Source organism: Lygodium microphyllum, chromosome 12 (assembly GCF_053477565.2).
Source record: "Lygodium microphyllum isolate KBCC chromosome 12, Lygodium_microphyllum_v1.1.10, whole genome shotgun sequence".
NCBI classification, from domain to species: Eukaryota; Viridiplantae; Streptophyta; class Polypodiopsida; order Schizaeales; family Lygodiaceae; genus Lygodium; species Lygodium microphyllum.
Genome location: NC_141146.1, coordinates 33,569,624 through 33,589,119, shown reverse-complemented (window position 1 = coordinate 33,589,119; position 19,496 = coordinate 33,569,624). Strand labels below are relative to the sequence as shown.

The window sequence follows — 19,496 nt, the reverse complement described above, 5'->3', positions numbered from 1 at the left end:
GGGGATGTAGCTCAGATGGTAGAGCGCTCGCTTAGCATGCGAGAGGTACAGGGATCGATACCTTGCATCTCCATCTCCATTCAGTATTGGAGAATGCATTACCTTGTTTTAAATTTTTGAATCGTTATTCGAGCCCTATTGTTTGGGGCACAATGCATAGAACTCGTAATGCATGGATGACAAGCGCTCTACGCTTCTACAAGCTTGTAATTGTGAGTTTGTTCCAACAAAACCTAATGCAATGAGGCTGCTTGATTGTGTAGACTAATTAATGGAGTGAAAAAACAAATTTAAAAAGGAAAATATTTGGAGTTGTCCCCATACTAGTTTTTCATTAGAAATGGTTTTTATGATCATGTCAAATCTTGGTCAATTCAATCCAAACCATTTTCCTGCGTAATGGTTTTAGTAAATAATATTGGGGGTTTTCTAGTGACAAATTGGTTTTTAAATAAAAGTCATATTTCCATGGAGGATTAAAAAAAAACCCCTTTTTGTTTTTAAGAATAATTTAAAAAGCATTTAGAATAGGGCTAGGGTAGAAGTATAAGCACAAAGTAGTCCAATCTCACCAAAAAATTGTTCAAAGATAGGCCACCAATACTTTATATCTTTTTGCATCAAAGAAAAAAAAAAACTCTTTAAAGTCCAACTTCCCCCCAAAAAATGGATATACAAAGGAGTTTACCAAATTGTTAGAGCTGGCATCATTTACAAGAGCAATTAGTAAAACAAATCAATAATAAACTCTTGATTTTTAAGCAGTCCCTTGCCTTGGTCAAGGCGTTAACGAAGAGGCAAGGATGATACCTCATTGGCACTTCCCAAGTTTTATAGGGACTTAATAATATTTTGTAGATATTTTGTTTTGGTTTTCGCAAAAAGGTAAGTGTCCCATTTTGCTTCTTGACTATTTTGAATTCAATTATGAATCAATTGGGATATTTTAGAGTCAAGCAAAGAAACTGAGATGTGGAGATGAAGCATTCTTAATCCTCTGTTGACTTTGATTTGTGTTTGTTGTTCTTTCAAGCAATGCTTTATCAGTAGCTTGTCAATTGGGATATTATCATTTCAACTCAATTGGATGATTTAGTTACTCAAACTGTTCCACATTTATGTTATATAATGTAGAAGGTGATGCCTCTAAAGAATTAGCATATTCTTGTAGGATCCATCTAGGAGGCATATTGTTTTTTCCACACATAAGATACTTGCATATTGGGGGGAGGCATATTGTAGGATCCATCTAGGAGGCATATTATATTCCCAAAAAGAAGCTATGCAAATTCCCAAGCACAAGCCTATGTTTATCAAAATAGATATTCAATGCTATTGAAGGTTTACATTTTTTTTAAATGTCGTTTCACTAGTCTCCAATAACCCAACAAATATAAGATCATGAGAAAGAGGCTTAGATGACCATGTGAAGAGCTTTAAAATCTCTATATAAGATCATGAGAAAGAGGTTTAGATGACCATGTGAAGAGCTTTAAAATCCTGTTTTATTTGTGCAAGAATTTCTTCGCATCTTGTTTGATGCCTACTTCCATCTAAATGAATGCATAGGATTTTAAACACATACCTTCTCCACCAACTAATATTGCAAGTTAGTTGAGAGAGTTCATTTTTGACCCTTTATTAGTATAAAATGGTGCTAAGGGTGGAGAAATATATTAGCATTTGAAAATTCCACTAAGTGAAAGTTAGTAGTAGTAGTTAGCCACTTGCACGTTGTTGTGATTTCATACTATTTTAGCTTGCTTCATAAAAGGCCTTAGTGTTAAGTGTAGGGTTTTGGTTTCCCTTTAGTGCCAAAGCAAGTAAATGATTTTCTCAAAGAGAGAAACAAAAATCTTTCGATTGGTCTAGCTTTTTACAACTCTTATTTGGGAATACAAATAATGTGGTTTATTAAGGCCACCCATGGTAGGCATGACCTCCCTCTACCTTCAACTCTCCTCTTTAGATGACATAATTTCTTTTGGATATAAATAAATGGGGTTTGTTAAGGCCATGTTAAATCCAATGATAGGTTGACCTCTCTCTACCTTCGACTCTCCTCTTTAACTAATGCAATTTCTTTTGAATTTGAAGCCAATATGGAGATCTATACTTGCAAATTAAGTGGTTTCTATCATACAACTATGTTTCACAATATTCAATAATAAATTATAAATTTCAAAAATACTTGCCCACATATATTTTAAGGTGATTTATACATATGCTCATGGTGAAATCAAAGGAGAACAAACCAATTTTGCACCTAGGATTCATTTTTCATGTGATTGGAATTAATCAATATTTAAGTGGAAGCCTAAAGGGTCAAGAATCATGATTTGTATAATCTTAAATGAGACATTTGAATGCAAACTATTATTGTAATAACCTCAATTAACCTTGTTTTTTCAAAATGCCATTGCTAGCATTTTATTTCATACCCTCACAACACCCTATCTGGGTAGAGCCACAAATCCACCAATTTATCCTTGAAGAATTGAATTTGACTTCTCCTGCACCATACACAATTACCTTATGGGTTTCTCTAAACAATGTAAAGTATCAACTGACCTTGTTTTAACAGGCAACTATAATTTTTTAAAGCTCATGAGTCACAAGAGATACTTGTATGAGGGCAAAGGGGGTGTGAGTGCGATAGAAAGTTGATGAGTTTGTATGCCTCATCCCTTTGCCTCTACAATAAGGCCATGATGGTCTCTTGAATGGCAAGGATTGGGAATACACAACTCCCAGTAGTCCACACATGGAGTCATCCTCCTCCTCCTCCTCCATCACCATATTATTAATTTTGTAAACACAAATGATATTCTATCCCTTTATCTCATTCATGCACAACTAAATCTTGTCTCATAATCTTTTGCTTCTATCTAGTTGATCAAAGCACCTCCTTCCCTCTTCTTCCTCTTATCCCTCCTCCTCTTCTAGGCAACAATGATACAAATATCTTGCAAACTTGAGCACATAAGAAATATGTAATCACAATGGTCCACCAAGGCAAGAATAGAGGCTAAGTTGAAAGGTTTAGTGCGCGTAATGAAATTTATCTAAAAGTGGATATCAAACATAGCAATTAGATGAAATGTTTATGTAACAATGCATTAAACCCCTAAATTGGCTAACATAAAATATTATTGAAATGTTTTAAAAAACAATCAAAGTTCAACATATTTTCTAACAAATACTATTCTTGATTAGGAGGAACACTATACACTTGAAAATTAGCAAATGATCTACAAGATAAAGTTGTTATCAATATCCATGGTCTAAGAGAAGGGTACAAATATTCTTTCTACATGGCTTGGACATACAATACATCTCAAACATTATGAATCTACATTACATAGAAAAGACTAAAATTATGGATGTTGATTAGGAGGATCACTATACACATCAAAACTAATAAATGACATTAAAGCTAAACTTGTTATCAATATCCATGATTTAAGAGAAGGGTTCAAAAGGCCTTGTTCATTGCAAAGATGATCCTTTGATTTTTGAACACACAATAGGTTGATATGGAAGAGAGTATCTATCTTTCATGCATAATTTGCATTCCTGTTTTGTAAGAGGAAAAGGTGCAAGGAGATCACATACCTTGAATTCTAGAGTAAATGTTGGTAGGGGTGGAGGGGGTGGCCTAGATAAGATATTAAGGAGTGTGAATGCAAGCAATTGTGGGCACAAGGTAATGAAAATGGGAGGTATTTTTCTAATTTTTTTAACGAAATCACAAGAGGGTGTTGGATGCATATATGTAGGATGAGATAAATTGGTAGTAGAAAGCATGTGGTGACTACAACAACAATGAAGAGGATATGTAGAATTAGATAAATTGGTAGTAGAAAGCATGTGGTGACTACAACAACAACGTAGAGGATGGCAGGGAGGAAGGTGTTGGAGGATTTATAGGTGAGGAGAAGAGAAGGCCAAACAAAGGTGTTGCTTAACACCTAGCAAAGTCTCTATGGGCAACATTGTGATAATGATGGCCAAGGGAGAAAGATGATAGAGAGTGGACAACAATGAGGAGACCAATGACAAGTCCCAAGTCAAAGATAGGAGTGGAGGGGAAGAGAAGACAAGGAGAGGCACAAACTATTATTAGAAAAAGATCACCTTGTGAAGATTCCAAATTTCTATAGTCAAAAAGAAATTACAAGATATTTCTATGGAGCGGGATTGAATCGGTTATTCTAAACATTGATTGTTAAGGCTATCTTACAAGGTATTTCTATAGAGGTAGATCAGATCAATGGCTCTAAAACATCTAGTGTGAGGGCTATATTTCTTCTCAATCTCCATGCTCCACAAAGTCCATTTACATTGATGCATTGCAATAACAATAGAATCCCCCTAGCATGCTTCCCTTTAGCTCAAAATTTTCTAAAAAAGCAACAATGGAATAGTATTATTAGCCTAGACTCCTCCACTTTAGTAAACTTCATCTTTTAGAACAACTCTCTTATTTTCTTCACACAACTAGTAGCAATTTCCATACGATCTTTCACCATGATATTGCAACCCTTCTAAAAGTATACACCCACATGTGATGCACTACTACACCAAATCCTAGAACTACTTAATCCCACTGCTTGATAGTAGCATTATAAGAACCACTTTATTCATATGTACACATCTAAAATCTCTTGAAATTTACAAACTTTTTATTTCTATAATGAAGCTCCTCTCTTATAGACCATGCGAGTCTAGACAACCAAACTTGAAATTTACATCCTTTTTGTTTTATGAACCTCCTCATTGATAAAAAATAATAGCATAGGAGATTCTATATGCAAGAAGATGATATACTTGCTCAAAAATGAAGTATCATGCATTAAGATGGCTAAAATGCATGCAATCTTCCAATATCTATTTCAACATGATATACAAGAGCTTGTAATCTTGCCATAATCTATTAAACCATGTTATATGGGAAAAACCACCCTACTTTTGAATGAACACCATGCAAATTTTTCATTGCAAATTAAGCATTTGAGAGTAAAGCTCTACCACATGTTCCATGGATTGTAGGCCTTCCACATATTCCATGGAATTGTAGATCTTCCTAAGAAGCATTCACTGAACGTTTGCATCCTACTCAAACTAGTTCACCACCAAAACATCTCCAAAGCTTGTTTTCTGGCATGTCAACAAAATGAGCAACAAAACTACACGTAAAACTTATCTCATCCTCACTAGAGGAATCACCAACACAATTGTTGCATTCTTGATATTGTAAATCTAACTAAGACTTTTGTGTGCACCTTCTCCCCATACCTCAAGTAAAGTGATTTGAACTTGTTGATCTCATAACAAACTATAGATTTAGACTTGATATAGTAGAAACTATTTGACTTATGTGAAAACTATCCTAGTTAGAATTTTCACTTAAGTGCAAAAGGTAGTTTTAGAGTTTTCACTTTGATGAGTAACATTATGCCTTCCTTAAGAAGATAATGGGCATAGAATGAGATGATGTATATTCCTTATCCTATTGTACTTATATGCCCACTTTATACTTTGTTCACTTTTTTGCTTGTTTCTCCACTCAAGCACATTCGCCTCTTAGGGGTTAAAGGCCATCTGTGCCTAGCCACCTAAATTTAATTGTACTTACTACTACGTATACACTCTACACTATAGGTAGTGCCGCCCGTCACTGTCACTGTCACTTTATTCTTTATTCTTTACATGGCATTGGAGGTTAAAGGCCACATATGCCTAGAAATCTAAATTTACTTATTGTCTACACACTTATACATTATAGGTGGCAACTGCCTGTCACTATCACTTTATTCTTTATTCTTTACATGACAATAGAATAAGGGAAGACATGTCACACATTGACGATTGGAGTTCCCATATACCATCTCACTCTCTCTTGCTTGAACCTCCATAGCTCTTACTTCTCTTTTTCTTCCGCTCGTGCTTCCACTCTTGCTCCACCTTTCATTTCATAACTTGCATAACTTAAAGCTTTTTGTTACATTACAAAACCATAATATATCTTTAGAAGAAAAAGATAACATACAAGGTTTATTTTTCTTAAGGATTTATACTCATGATCACTCATTATTAAGATGATGTATATCTTACCTATGCCTTTTTGATATCCTTTCTAATATTTGGTCCAACCATCTCCTCAAACATCTATATATACCAATCTTGATGTGGAGGTGATGCACATCTCTCTTATGATGCTTTGATGATAGTTAGGCCCTATCCATCTCCCACTTCGATATTGATTCAGCTTAAGCCATTCTCTCAAGCTTCTCTGGGCTTTTTGAAGTTGCTTCTAAGAAACGAGAATATATAAAATTGATCTAGATACGAGCCATCAAATTCTGAGTATTAACCGATCTATTTTTCATGTGGGATAATTGACAACTTGAAAGCTTCATGAAAAATATATAAATGTTGAAAAAAAACTCAATAAAATTATTTTTAAGTTTATTTGTAATGCTTTTTGAATGACCTCTTTCTATGTTGAGGTGGAATTTATACAAGACTTGAACTTGACTCCAAATTTTACCTAATACCTAAGCCTAATATTCGATGCAAAAATATATTTTATTATACCTTAGGAGATATGATGTGCAGGGTATGAAAAGAAGCCTAATATTGAAAGAAAAAATTACAAAGAATTGTAAGAGAAGAGCATAAGTTTTATTCACATTATCAAACCTACTAATTAGTATGAGAAACTGTGTAGACATGACATTGAAAGTTGACAATGTTTGCTAGACCATGCTTATAAAAAAATGATGAAAATTTCAACAACTAGATGTTAGAAAAGAGAGAAAATTCTCATTGGATACATTTACACTTCTTTATCTTCCTCTTAAGTTCCATTGTTGTAGAGGACCGCCAAGACCCATGGACCGCTTATTGTTTCAAGCGTTTCAAGCGAGCACTAATGGCTACCTCTCACATAGCCGACACACTATCCCTCTCTACAAGTGCAGTGAGCTTACTTTGATGCCGATTGAGTTTCTTCCTCTCTCAAGCACTCCGATAGCTCCATGATTTGTGCATCCTTAAGCCTCTTCCTCCAAGCTCCATCCTCCATAGCCACGCACGAGACGAGAGAAGAGAAGAGACGAGAAGAAGAAGAGAGGAGATGGTGGAGGCCTTCACTTCCAAGATCCCTTACCCTCACACACTCACTCCCTCAAGCACTCACAAGCAAGCAAGCAAGAGAAGAGAAGGAGAGAAGAAGAAGAGTCCACTTTGCCACACACCAAAGAATGAGCTTTCATTCACTTTTTAAACTTTATATACATGCCCTAAAATCCCATGGGCGGACATCCCCTTTTTTACATGACTGACCATTGTGGCATGGCCCTTTTTTCCATTCCCTTCTACTTGGCCTATTTCTTTAGCCTATGCCCGTCTACCCTTTTACAATTTGCACAGGAGGGAGCCTGGAACTCTTTTATAAAAATTTTGGGACACCTTTCACTTAAAAATGCGCTTTTGCCTTTAACTTAATTTTAGAGGCTTAGAGGCCATCCTTACGCCTTTTCTTGTTCTCCGACCTACTTCTTCTGTCTCAAGTTGGGGTTAACATTGCCCCCTCCTAGTTTAGTGCTAGTCCCATGGCACTGATGTGGAGTGGTTGCTAGGAGGGATGGGTGTAGCCGGGTGGCTTTTTTGAGTTGGTATACAAGCCCTTGCGAGGGTTGGTGTTGGGTGGAGCGGCCCTTGAAATTGGAGATGAAGTTGGGGTAGGTCCCTCTGTGCTACTGGTGTTGAACGAAATTGTCCTTTGAAATTAAATATCGTATTGGACGGATCCTTGCGTGGAGAGAGGCTGATGGGCGGATCCATCTTTGAAATTGAAAATGGTGTTAGACAGATCCATCTTTTGGTCTTCCGTTGTTGTCTTCTCCTGCATTGTTCCAAATGAGCTTCTTCATTCACTTTTTGACTAGGGCTGCCCCGGTTTGCCTCTGCTCTGTTTCGCCTGCATGGTGACATCGTTGCATAAGATGGCCCCATTCTTAGGTGGGTGCTTGTTCCAAGACACTTACATTTTTTAGCTGGTGAAGGTTCGATGAGAAAGGGCGAACATGTGAGTCGATGTTTGTTAGAAGAGAGAGAGACAAAGAGAGAAGGGTTGGAGCAACTAGCCGTATGCTCTCCACTCATTTTTTTCATATTCAATTACCCATATAACTAGAAACCCTAAGGTCTATGTTTGTTAGAAGAGAGAGAGAAAAAGACAGAACGGTTGGAGTAACTAGCCGTATGCTCTCCACTCATTTTCTTCATATTCAATTACCCATATGTGAGTCGATGTTTGTTAGAAGAGAGAGAGACAAAGATAGAAGGGTTGGAGCAACTAGCCATATGCTCTCCACTCATTTTCTTCATATTCAATTACCCATATAACTAAAAACACTAAGGTCTATAAGACCATTCACACATAGCCTTAATCCACCGACTTATTTAATGTCCCACACTTGTTGATACAGCTAGACACATCTAAGATAGTGTGGGTCACACACACGAGCTTGAAGTCCCAACACTCCCCCTCAAGCTCAAGACAAAACTTGTATACCAAGTAGCTATCGGAATCGGTTGAACTTATCTTTACCCAAAGACTTGGTAAGTATATCTGCTACATGCTCATCTGTCTTCACATGCATAAGGTCTACTTTCCCTACAAGAACCATCTCTATGATAAAATGGTATTGTACCTCAATGTGTTTAGTCCTGGCATGGTATACAGGATTTGTTGCCAGGAGTATACTACTGAGATTGTCGCATAACAAAGTCACTGGAGCATCCACCTGTATATCCAAATCAGCCATAAGCTTGAGCAGCCATGCAATCTCACATGCTGCCAATGCAACATCCCTATACTCTACCTCAGTGCTAAATAATGTAACCGTTGGCTACTTTTTGCTCCTCCAACTGATCATTCCACTTCAAAATCCAAAGGCATAACCACTTGTAGATCTACGATCATATGAGCATCCTACCCAATCCGCATCTGTGTAATCAATGAGTTTTAGGATCTTATCCTTCTCATAGAATAACCCATGATCTACAATGGACTTCACATACCACATAATCTGTCTAACAACATCCGGGTGTGGCTTCCTGGGCTTCTGCATGAACTAACTTATAAGCCCAACTGCATAACTCAAGTCTGGCCTTGTGATAGTCAAATAGATCAGATTACCAACCATCTGCTTGTACATAGTCACATCATCAATTTCAGCTCCAGTGCTAATGTCCAACTTGACATTCTGATCAAGAGGTGTATCCAGTGGTTTACATTCAGCCATGCCATATTTCTTCAACATTTCCATGGCATTGTGTTTCTGCATCAGCCATAAACCATTTTCAGCCTTGATCGCCTCAATACCCAAGAAATACTTCAGATCACCTAAGTCTTTCATGTCAAATTCAGATTTCAGCATCTACATAACATGTTGTATCCCCAAGTCATCATCACCTGTGATTATCAAGTCATCAACATAGATGATCAACACTACCAAGCTTTTGTCTGTCTTTTTCGTAAACAGACTGTGATCATCCCTACCAACAGTAAATCCCAAACTCTGCAAGTAATTATTGATCCTTGCATGCTAGGCTCTCGGAGCCTGCTTCAGCCCATACAATGCATTCTTTAGTTTACATACATAATGCTGAAAATCAAGGTATGCATACCCTTCAGGCTGATCCATATAAACATCCTCTGCTAAGTCACCATTAAGGAAGGCATTCTTCACGTCCATTTGTTGCAATTTACAGCCTTTAACAACAGCCAATGCGATCACTGTTCTTATGGTTGCCACCTTGGCAACAGGGTTGAATGTTTCCTCATAATCTAACCTATAGTATATCCTTTAGAACCAACCTGGCTTTGTACCTCTCTACATTGCCATCCGACTTGCATTTAATCTTATAGACCCATTTGAAGCCAATGGTCTTCTTTCCTTCTGACAGTGGCACAAGATCCCAAGTACTATTTTCAGCCAAAGCATCTATCTCCTCATTCATAGCTATGCACCAATTTTTATCCATCACTGCTTCAGCAAATGTAGCAGGCTCTTTGACCTCTTTCACCTTTGTCATATAAGCAAAATGCTTCGCAGAAAAACCATTGTAAGTCAGCCTATCCACAGGGTACCTAACTCATTGCGATCATCTAGGGGCTATGGTACACTACTCGATTCCACTCTCTCATGAGGCAGAATGTACCTATTCTGCCTGGTGCCAAGCGTATACATAGTCGGAATACCAAGCTCACTGTCTAAACTGTCAGCTGAGTTATTACCTAAAGGCATCTTGCCAGGTGTCATCACACCAAATGTATCATCAATGACTTTTTCTTTTCCTTTACTGTTCACCACATCATATCTCCCCCTCACTGACATAGTGGTGTCAATGGACGATGAGCGAGAACTCCGCAATCTCCCTATCCATGGAGATACTGTTGAACCACTAGGGCCTGTCATTGCAGTACTTTGCTGCGAATCAACTGTGGAAACATGTGTAGAATGCATATTCCATGGCACTGCAGCAGGTGATGCATACAAGAGGCCATCTCATCACAGATAACATCTCTGCTACTAGTGTCTCCCGAGTAGAGGGATCATAGCATTTATATGCCTTCTTTTCCTGCGAATAACCAATAAAGACACACTTATGTGCTTTCAGATCCAACTTCTTCCTCTTCTCATCAAGGATATGCACATAAGCAAGACAACCAAATACTTTCATGTGACTGACATCGGGCTTGTAGCCATACAATTTCTCAAATGGTGTCATCTCATGAATACATGCAGTGGGAGTCCTGTTCAAGATATACATGGCTGTCATAATAGCCACAGCCCAATAATAGAGCGGCATACTCTTCTCATTCTTCATTGCACGAGTAGCTTCCATCAATACCGTGTTCTTTCGTTCAGCTACCTCATTTTATTGTGGAGTGTAGCTGCATGTAAGCTACCTACGTATGCCATTTTCAGCCAAAAAACTGTCAAACTCATTTGACACATACTCCCCACCCCACTGTTAAATCTCTCACACAAGAGATGTAACAATCAAATTCCTTTTCAACCTGGTTTTTAAACTGCTGAAAAATAGCAAACACCTCATCCTTTGTTTTCAGTATATAAACCCAAGTATAGCGACTGAAGTCATCAATGAATGTCACATAGTACCTAGAGCCTCCCACAGATGCATTATGGGCTGGCCCCCACACATCAGAGTGAACTAACTACAATGGTCGTATATTATTTCTCACATGTCTAACAAATCGCAACCTTGACTATTTACCAAACTGGCAAGCATTGCAGACATGACCAATATCTGTATATTGAAACTTGGGTAAATCTGTCACAAGCTGTTTCTTTTGCATCATTTGCAGCCGCTGAAGATTAAAATGTCCCACTCTCTTATGCCATATTTTCAAGTCTCTAAATATGCTAGAGCCATGGGAAAATATTGTTGATTTCAGCTATGGCAAAGTGGCATCAAGAGTAAACATCGTGCCATTCCTATGACCACGAGCAATCAATTTGCAACCATTACCAAACTTGAAATTAAAGTTGAAGGGGTTCCTGGCCATTTCTTGTCTTTCCCAGATTACAAGGTTGGTGTGGAAGCTTGCTGGGGAATCATCCTCACATGGTGGGATAGGTGCCGAGGGAGCCCTTACTCCTTTGGCATTCCATTTTCTTCTTGTTTCCTCCACCATTTGTTTTCTTCTTTCTCTCAGCACCACCTTTCTTTCTGCGGATGTATCTGTGTGTCACTGCTCGTCACCCAAGCCGTGGGGAAGGAGGTGGTGGGACAAGCTCTTCCTCGTGCTGCCCCATTTCAAAGATCATGTCCATCTCCTCCTTCTACGCCTTGGCTCATACTGTTCTCCTTGAGTGAATCCAAGCACGTCCACTTCTTGTGGGGTTAGCCCTGCCAACAGGAGATAGTGACGTTGCTCTTCTAGGCTAAGGCCAACTCCCACAGGTTGTGGTGGCATTTGCAAGCCTGCCCTTAGGGCCTTGCATGCCATTCCTAGCTTTTTCTTGACAGCTTCTATGGATTCTCCCTCCTCTGCTTGTCTAGTCTTTTCCAGTTGGAAGGCCTCTCATCTTCCAACTCAGCCATTGCTATTCTCTTCTCCTCCTTAGCTTTTTCTAACTGCGAGATCAGCTCTTTGACATATTCATCGTAGTCAACAGTTGGCGTCATCGTTGTAGAGATGGGAGTCGTGGAGGTTTCCAATCTTTGTCGTTTCAAGTCTTGCTTTGATTCGGCATCTGCTGCCGCCGATCTCTTTTGCCCAATGGTTGTGGTCTCCACACTTCTCCCCTGTGTGAGTTCCTTATTGACGAAGTACTATACCCAGGCCATGAGATTGCTGATCTACTATGGCTGGGGTGCCTTGATTGGGCGTTGCTGTTGCGGTGGTGGGTATCAAGAGGGTTGGGATGGGGTCAATAGAGGCTTTGCCCTTGCCTTTAGTCACTGCTAGTGGCCTCATGTCTCGCACCTGTACACTCGAGCTTGGGCCTTAATCTCTTCGTGGGCTCAAGGTACCCAGCTCGTCTAGCCTGCCTTGTTGTTCGATGGACAAGCACGTGGCTAGCGCAATGTCCTCCTCTTCCTTCCTCTTCAATTCCTCCTCCTCTTCAACGGCCTTTCTCTTCCTCTCTTCTTCGACTCTTTTTGACTCTGCTACCAGCCTCTCAAACTCTTCTCTCTCTTTCTTCTTCTTTTCCTTCACCTCTTGCTTCAACTCTTCCTTGGCTTTCTGCGAATCTGCTTTCTCCTTTTTCTTCCCTTCTTCCTCCTGCTTGTCCAATGCCATCTTCTTCTTAGGCGTCTTTGCTTTCCTTCTATTGGATTGAGCTTCTTGCTCTCCCTCCTCTTCACTAACCATCCTCTCACTCAATTGTTCTTTTTCATGAGGAGGAGGTGACCTATCAGGTGTTTCATCCGCTCCCTCTTCTCTATCCTGTGCCTCTTTAATTGCCTCTTAGATAAGGGCAGTCAAGATTCCTCTATACCCAATAAACGAGGCTTTGGTTGAATGCTTCTTCCTCTTGGTTCCTTTTGACGCTAGGGACTCTCCACCCATTGGGTCTGCTTCCAAGGGCTAGTGCTCTAGCAGATTGGTCAATAGTTTTCCGCACGTAGACATTCCAATCCACCTCATCCATCAAATGAGCTCCCATGCTCTCCAGCATGGGCACGCTGATCCTATGCATGAGCGAGTTATACCTTTGGCTAGAGAGTTACGAACCTGCCTCGAGTTCATCTCGGGGTAGGGGAGACCCACCCCGTGAAGCCCGCATCAAGGGGAATCACCCACCTATTAGCATGCTCACAAGCATATCTCAACACAACACGAGGAAACAAGCTACGTGGGGCTAAAAAAGGGAGGGCCCCTCTTGAGGGCCCTAGATAATATTGCAAGGCGACACGAAAAACTCACATCCCTCATACACCCCCCCCTTTGATGAACTCGATGTCCACATCGAGTCCCCAAAAACCAATAGTTTGATCAAGGGTTGATAATGTATGAGTTCAAAATTTCGGGAGGTCTTAACATGCCTCACTATCAAGGCGGTCAGTGTCTAACCCGCTAGACTCTTGGACTACAAAATTTGCGGGGGTCTTAGCCGACTCGCTATCAAGCCGGCCAGAATATACCCACTATAGGTGCCATGCCCACAGACTCAATTACAAGTGTGGAACATGGTCTTTTCAGACTACAAGTAAGGTAAACCACCCACTAACTCAATTTACAAGTGTGGACTGGCCCCGGGACATAGACTAGGAAGAAATCTTTATTGGGCACTTCAATCCATCCACATGCTGACCAATTTACAAGCACAGAGTGGAGGTAACCCGATTAAGGAAAGCCATGCACACTTTCCCTAACTTGGGGTCCTAGCAGTATGAGTGTGCAGACCATGCCAGTGTACTTGGGGGCAAGGCAGGAAGCTCAATGGGGAGCATGCCATGCCATGAATGCAAGGGCCCAAGAGGTGGCGCCCTACAGAGTATGGCCTTGATTGGCCTCATCTGTCAATCCATGTACAAGGTAAGAGAAAGCATTTGCCCACGATGGAGTGGACGCATCTCTCCATTTGCATGAGGCAACATTTGACCACTGCGGGGTAGCTGCATGCCTCACGATCTTCCAAGGGGTGCGCTGTGGAATCACACCCCCCCTTGAGAGGTGTTGGGCCTTAGTTGCCCGGGTCTTCACCTTGGCACGAGCTTGCTTGAGTTGGGCCTTGATCGCCCAGATCTTCTTGTCGGCACTTGGGACTTTCTCCTTAAAGAAGAGCCCACACTGCCCTCTTGTGAAGGTAGCATGTCTCTTTGCATGGAAGGCGTGATCTCAGCACGTCACACCAGCCATCTTCAGTCGCTTGGACCTTCCTGGGTCAAGAGCACCTGGAATAGGAACACACCAAGGGACACACAAGAGGGAGTGGATCACCTTGGCCTATAATCTGACTTATGTGTCAAGGATGTCCCAGATGCTTATGCCATTGTTCGTTAAGACACTCTCCTTTCTCATCCTCAGCATGGCATAAGCATCTCTTTTTTGCCTCTTTTCCACTTTCGGTTCCAATCCTAGTGCCTTCTCCACCAAGGCCTTACTGAGACCAGGACCTGCACTTGCTTAATTCCTTCTATACTTCCTACGGTTACTGTCCCACACTCCTTGTCGGGGTTGCATGTCCTCAAGAATTCCACACACTTAGTGTGATCTAAACTTTTTGATGTACTTGGCAAGGTTGCACTGGTCTACAATCCTCATGACAGCCTCCTCACTAGTCACCACCTCTTCGATGTTGTGAATGCTCCTCAATTTGAGGTGGCTGTATGCCCAATTTTCAAGGAAGAGGCCGTACTTTGCTCTTTCCTCTTCTGTGAAGGGAAGCCGATGGGCTCGGTCTTGCTGTGACATATTCAGCTTCTGTCATAAGCCATGGTTTGTCATTAGTGCTTTTCAAAACAGTCACTTGCTGGAAGAAAAAAAACTTCATGCTTACTAAATTGAAATGTTTTTAGTACAGAAATAGACTTCCCTTCCAAACTTTATTTCAAAGTTTGTTACATTTTCCTTAATCACTATTTAACGTTTTCCTTCCTTTTCTGTTCTTAGATGTGGATTGAGGCTTTTAAGATGTGTTTTTCATTTTCTTGTTTCCTTAGGTGTTTGATTTGATTTTGATTCACCTTACCCCCTCCCACTTCTGAAATGAGAAGAATCCTTCCTAGGATCAAAGGGTTAGAGGGTGAAGGGCCTTCAACACATAGTCTTAGTGTTTTACTTTCGCATCAGCCAAGCATAGAAGTTTGGATTATATTCCATATGAGCGTACCGGTCCATGTCAAAAGGTCGAATGCCTACCTGGGTGATGTAAGTAAGGACATCGAGCAAGAAGTCACCGGAGTCTACGCAACTAGCAATGTGCAATTCCTCCTAGGTGAGGATGCGATCTAAGTAGGGGTGTCCCTGAATGTGTTCTTCCATGGATCGGTCACAAATTTTCTTAATACCCTATAAGATGTTGGAGCGACATAAGTTGGGTCGTACTCCGATGTTTTGGTTACGCATCGTTGCTCGGCATTTGTCACGATCTGACATCCCTCGAGCTCCCATTGAAGGCGAAGAGTGTACCATTTCCTCAAGAAAGGGGAGTTGCTGGCAACAAGCTGTTTCAAGTCTTCTATCTCTTGATCATTTGGCATAAGATGTGCGCTTGCCATATGAGGTAATGAGGCATTGTTTCTGTGCTTGTTTGCGGGAAACATCGGTGGCAATCAACTCCTCAGTAGCCTCGAAAGCCTTGCAATACACAAATTCCGATTCTTCCTAAGAACAAGGGAGTGTTCGTACTTCCATCGCTATAGGCTCATCTAAGAGTCCCAAGTCTAACCGGTCATAACTTTTTGTAAGTGACATGAAAGTGGCATCTAAGCGTTTAGGATAGGCAACTAAGTCATCCCTTGTGCTCTCCACTAAGTCCAGGGCCATAGTCAGAATCGATCCTCTCATAAGAGGGTGTAAGGAAAGTGGTTGGGGTTCGACTGAACTAGAGGGTTCACTGATGGTGGCCGCTTTGGCTGTTCCTGAGCTTGCGGTTGGGCCTTTTGTACAATAGGCTAGGTTGTGGCTGCTGACGGTACATTGCTATATTCGGGTGATGTTCCATGAGCTGTAGGACTAGTCATGGCATGTGTGTGGATGGCATGCTGTGGTTTGGGTCGATAGAATCGCTCAGTTTTCACTGGTTTGTGTGTTGGTGCTTCTGAAGGCTTTGAATCCAAAGGCTTTTGCGGCCTTAGTCTAGGATGTGGCATGTGGGTTTGTGTGGTCAAGTTTGAGGGCGGCCTTCGATTAGTACCTTGGGTCGTTTTGGCCTTAGGAATCCATATCTAGGCGTTACCCTCGTAATAGGCTTGAGCTTGCAATAGGGTCTTGGGAACCCATCGTGACTTGACTGTACATCGATGTCTATAGTTGTGTCTTGGCCTTGTAGGACACGAGGTGGGGTTCTTAGCCTTGCAGGGTTGTGGGTGTTTGCCCCTAGGTGGCAGTCATTGTTGTTTAGGCATCCATTGAAGCTTTGGCTCATGGGCTTTAGCTTTGACTTCAGTGATTTGCTGGTCTTGAGGTTTGGTGGGTTGTGACGAAGCACCACCCCCCTCCTTAGAGTTGGTGGCAGGTTTCTCTATCGATGGCTTTGCGGACTTGGAAGGAGCCACGCAGCCCTTGCTGAAAACTGTAACTATGCGGATGTTGCCCATGGCTAGGTGGATATGCTGCGACTCGTAGTCGAAATTACAACTAGCTTGCTTCTTAAAGATTCGTTCTAAGAACGACCCCGTGCCTGCATCTTTAGTGTTGGGCAACACATAGAAGATCATCGGCACACTTTCAAACTCAATAGAAATTGCAGCCTTGCACTTTTCCAAGAGTGTGTATAATCATCCTCCATACGGGCTGAGTTTAGCGTTAGTGGGTTGTAACTGTGGTTTGCCAATTTGGGTCCAATGATCATGAGTTAAGACATTAAAGTTAGCTCCCTCATCAATCAATACATTGAGGGCGGTGACCCTTATGCTTAGGTAGGCTAGTTCTACAACTTCCTCATCCTCATCGTCCATGTTAGTGATGGTGGCTACTCGTACATTGACAGGGGACTCCAGCATTGGGGGCTCATGCAGTGGGTGCGTGGGAGGGTAGTACTTCTTTATGCGGGTGCCATTGAAGAAGCCTATGCCCTCACCTTCCAGGCTTTCGAGTTCCATGTTGCCAATTTGGCTAAAGGCCCGAATTCTAAAAGTTCCTAACCCCCTAAACTTCATTTTTTGTTTCTCCCTTGACTCACTATAGTAGTCCTAAGTCGCCCTATTCAAAGTCTCGCTGCTTGACATGCTTGTCAAACCAGATTTTGCGTCGAGCCTTCTTGCATATTAGCACATGGGTGGCTAGAAGCCGAGTTTTCGATAAGCGTTCGAGCTCAACTAGGCGTTCCATCCATGCTCCCTTCCCATCCCATCTCTCTTAAAGGGCTATCCGCAAGCTAGGAACGAAGAATTCTAAGGGTGGAATTGCCTCCATTCCATAGGTCAACCTAAAGGGAGTCTGACCTATAGCCATTTTGTAAGCCGTGTGGTAGGCCCATAAGGCCACCATCAACTTGTTATCCCAGTCACTGTGCGAAGTAGAGACTACTTTGGTCAAGACGTTCATCAAGATTTTATTTGTGGATTCAGCTTGGCCGTTTACCTGAGGGTAATAAGGCGAAGATTTTCGATGGATGATTAGGAAGGTGGATAGGAGATGAGCTATCAGTTCGTTGATGAAGTGTGTGCCTTGGTCACTAACAAGTTCAATGGGGCAACCGAATTGTGAGATCACTTGCTCCCACAAGAACTTGGCAATGGTCCTGCGTCATTTTTTCTCATAGCTCGTTCTTCTGCCCATTTCGTTAGATAATCGGTGGCGACAAAGATATACTTAGCTTGTGAATGCTACAAGACACTAATGGGTCCGATGAAGTCAATTTTCCATTTCTCGAAGGGTCGTCGTGCAATGATTAGGGTTAGCTCCATGTGATTCTTATGAATAGGGATCTTAGTCCATTGGCACTCATCCACAATGCTTTACGAATCGTGTTGCATCTCGAAAAAAAGTGGGCCACCACAACTGGGACTGTAGCACCCCTTGCGGGCTGTCTAATCTCCATTGAAGTTTCCTCCCGCAATTCCACCATGTGCCTCTATGAGTACGTCATGGATTTCATGCTCACACACAGATTTGCATAGCAATTCATCTTGCCCCAACCTGTAGAGTTGGCATGCTATCAACTGATAGGGTTGGATCGTTAGGATGAGCCACCTAAGTCGTGCCTTTTCTATTGGTCGTTGAGGTAGTCCATGCTCAAATACTTGAACTTAACTATGCCATCTGCCCAATACAGTGTTATGTCAGCTCTAAACAAATCTCTTTCATTGGACAAGCTAAATAGATGTGTGTCTGATAGTTTGTCTACAATGCCTTGCCAAGCGGATTCTCCTGTGGGGATACGAGACATATGGTCAGCCATGTAGTGCTGCTTCCCTTTACGTACCACCACAGAGAAGTCAATTTTCAAAAGAAGAAGTAGCCATCGAGCGATGCGTCCTGTAGCACAAGGTTTATTAACAAGATATAACAAGGCTTGATGGTCAACAAAGAAGATAAAAGGTATAGCCAAAAGATAATGCCGAACTTTCTTTACAGCAAATACCATGGCCAAGCCCTCTCTCTCTGTTGTTGAGTAATTTATTTTGGTCTCAGTGAGTTGTCTGCTAGCAAAGCTCATTGGGTAATCTAGGTTGTGTTCACCAGGCTGGCACAACACAGCTCCTACAACGAATTTCATAGCATCAATGTGCACATGGAATGTGAGTGTCCAATTTGGGGCTCGTAGAATTTGTGCCATGGTCAGAGCCTTTTTCAGTTCCTCATATGCGCATTGGCATTCCTCGGTCCATTCGAATATGATCAGCAGCTTGTATAGAGGTCTAGCAATCAATGCATAGTTCAACACAAACTACCATTAATATCCTGTATGGCCTAAGAAGCACTAGATGCCCTTGTAATCAATTGGGGGTGGAAGATCGACAATGACCCTGACCTTTGAGATGTTTGCGGCAATGCTGTTCTTCGACACTACGTGCCCTAAGATGCATCTGTGCTTTACCCAAAACTGGCATTTCAAGGGGTTCAATGAGAGACGATATAGTCAACACTGTTCAAAGACCGCTCGGAGTTTGTCTACATGTTTCCTCCAAGTAGAGTGTACACACAAGTCATCCACGAAGACCTCTAACTCCTTCCTAAGAATATCTTTGAATATAGTACACATAAGTCGTTGAAATGCATATGGCACGTTAGTCAACCTAAAAGGCATGACTATGTAGGAAAAGACGCTCCACTC

At 41.4% G+C, this 19,496-nt stretch overlaps 1 non-coding gene across 1 annotated transcript; it reads left to right on the top strand.

The window, feature by feature from the left end:
* On the top strand, positions 1 to 73 carry TRNAA-AGC (transfer RNA alanine (anticodon AGC)). The gene has a single exon. It is a non-coding gene; the product is annotated as a tRNA-Ala (tRNA).
* The last annotated feature ends 19,423 nt before the right edge of the window (positions 74 to 19,496 follow it).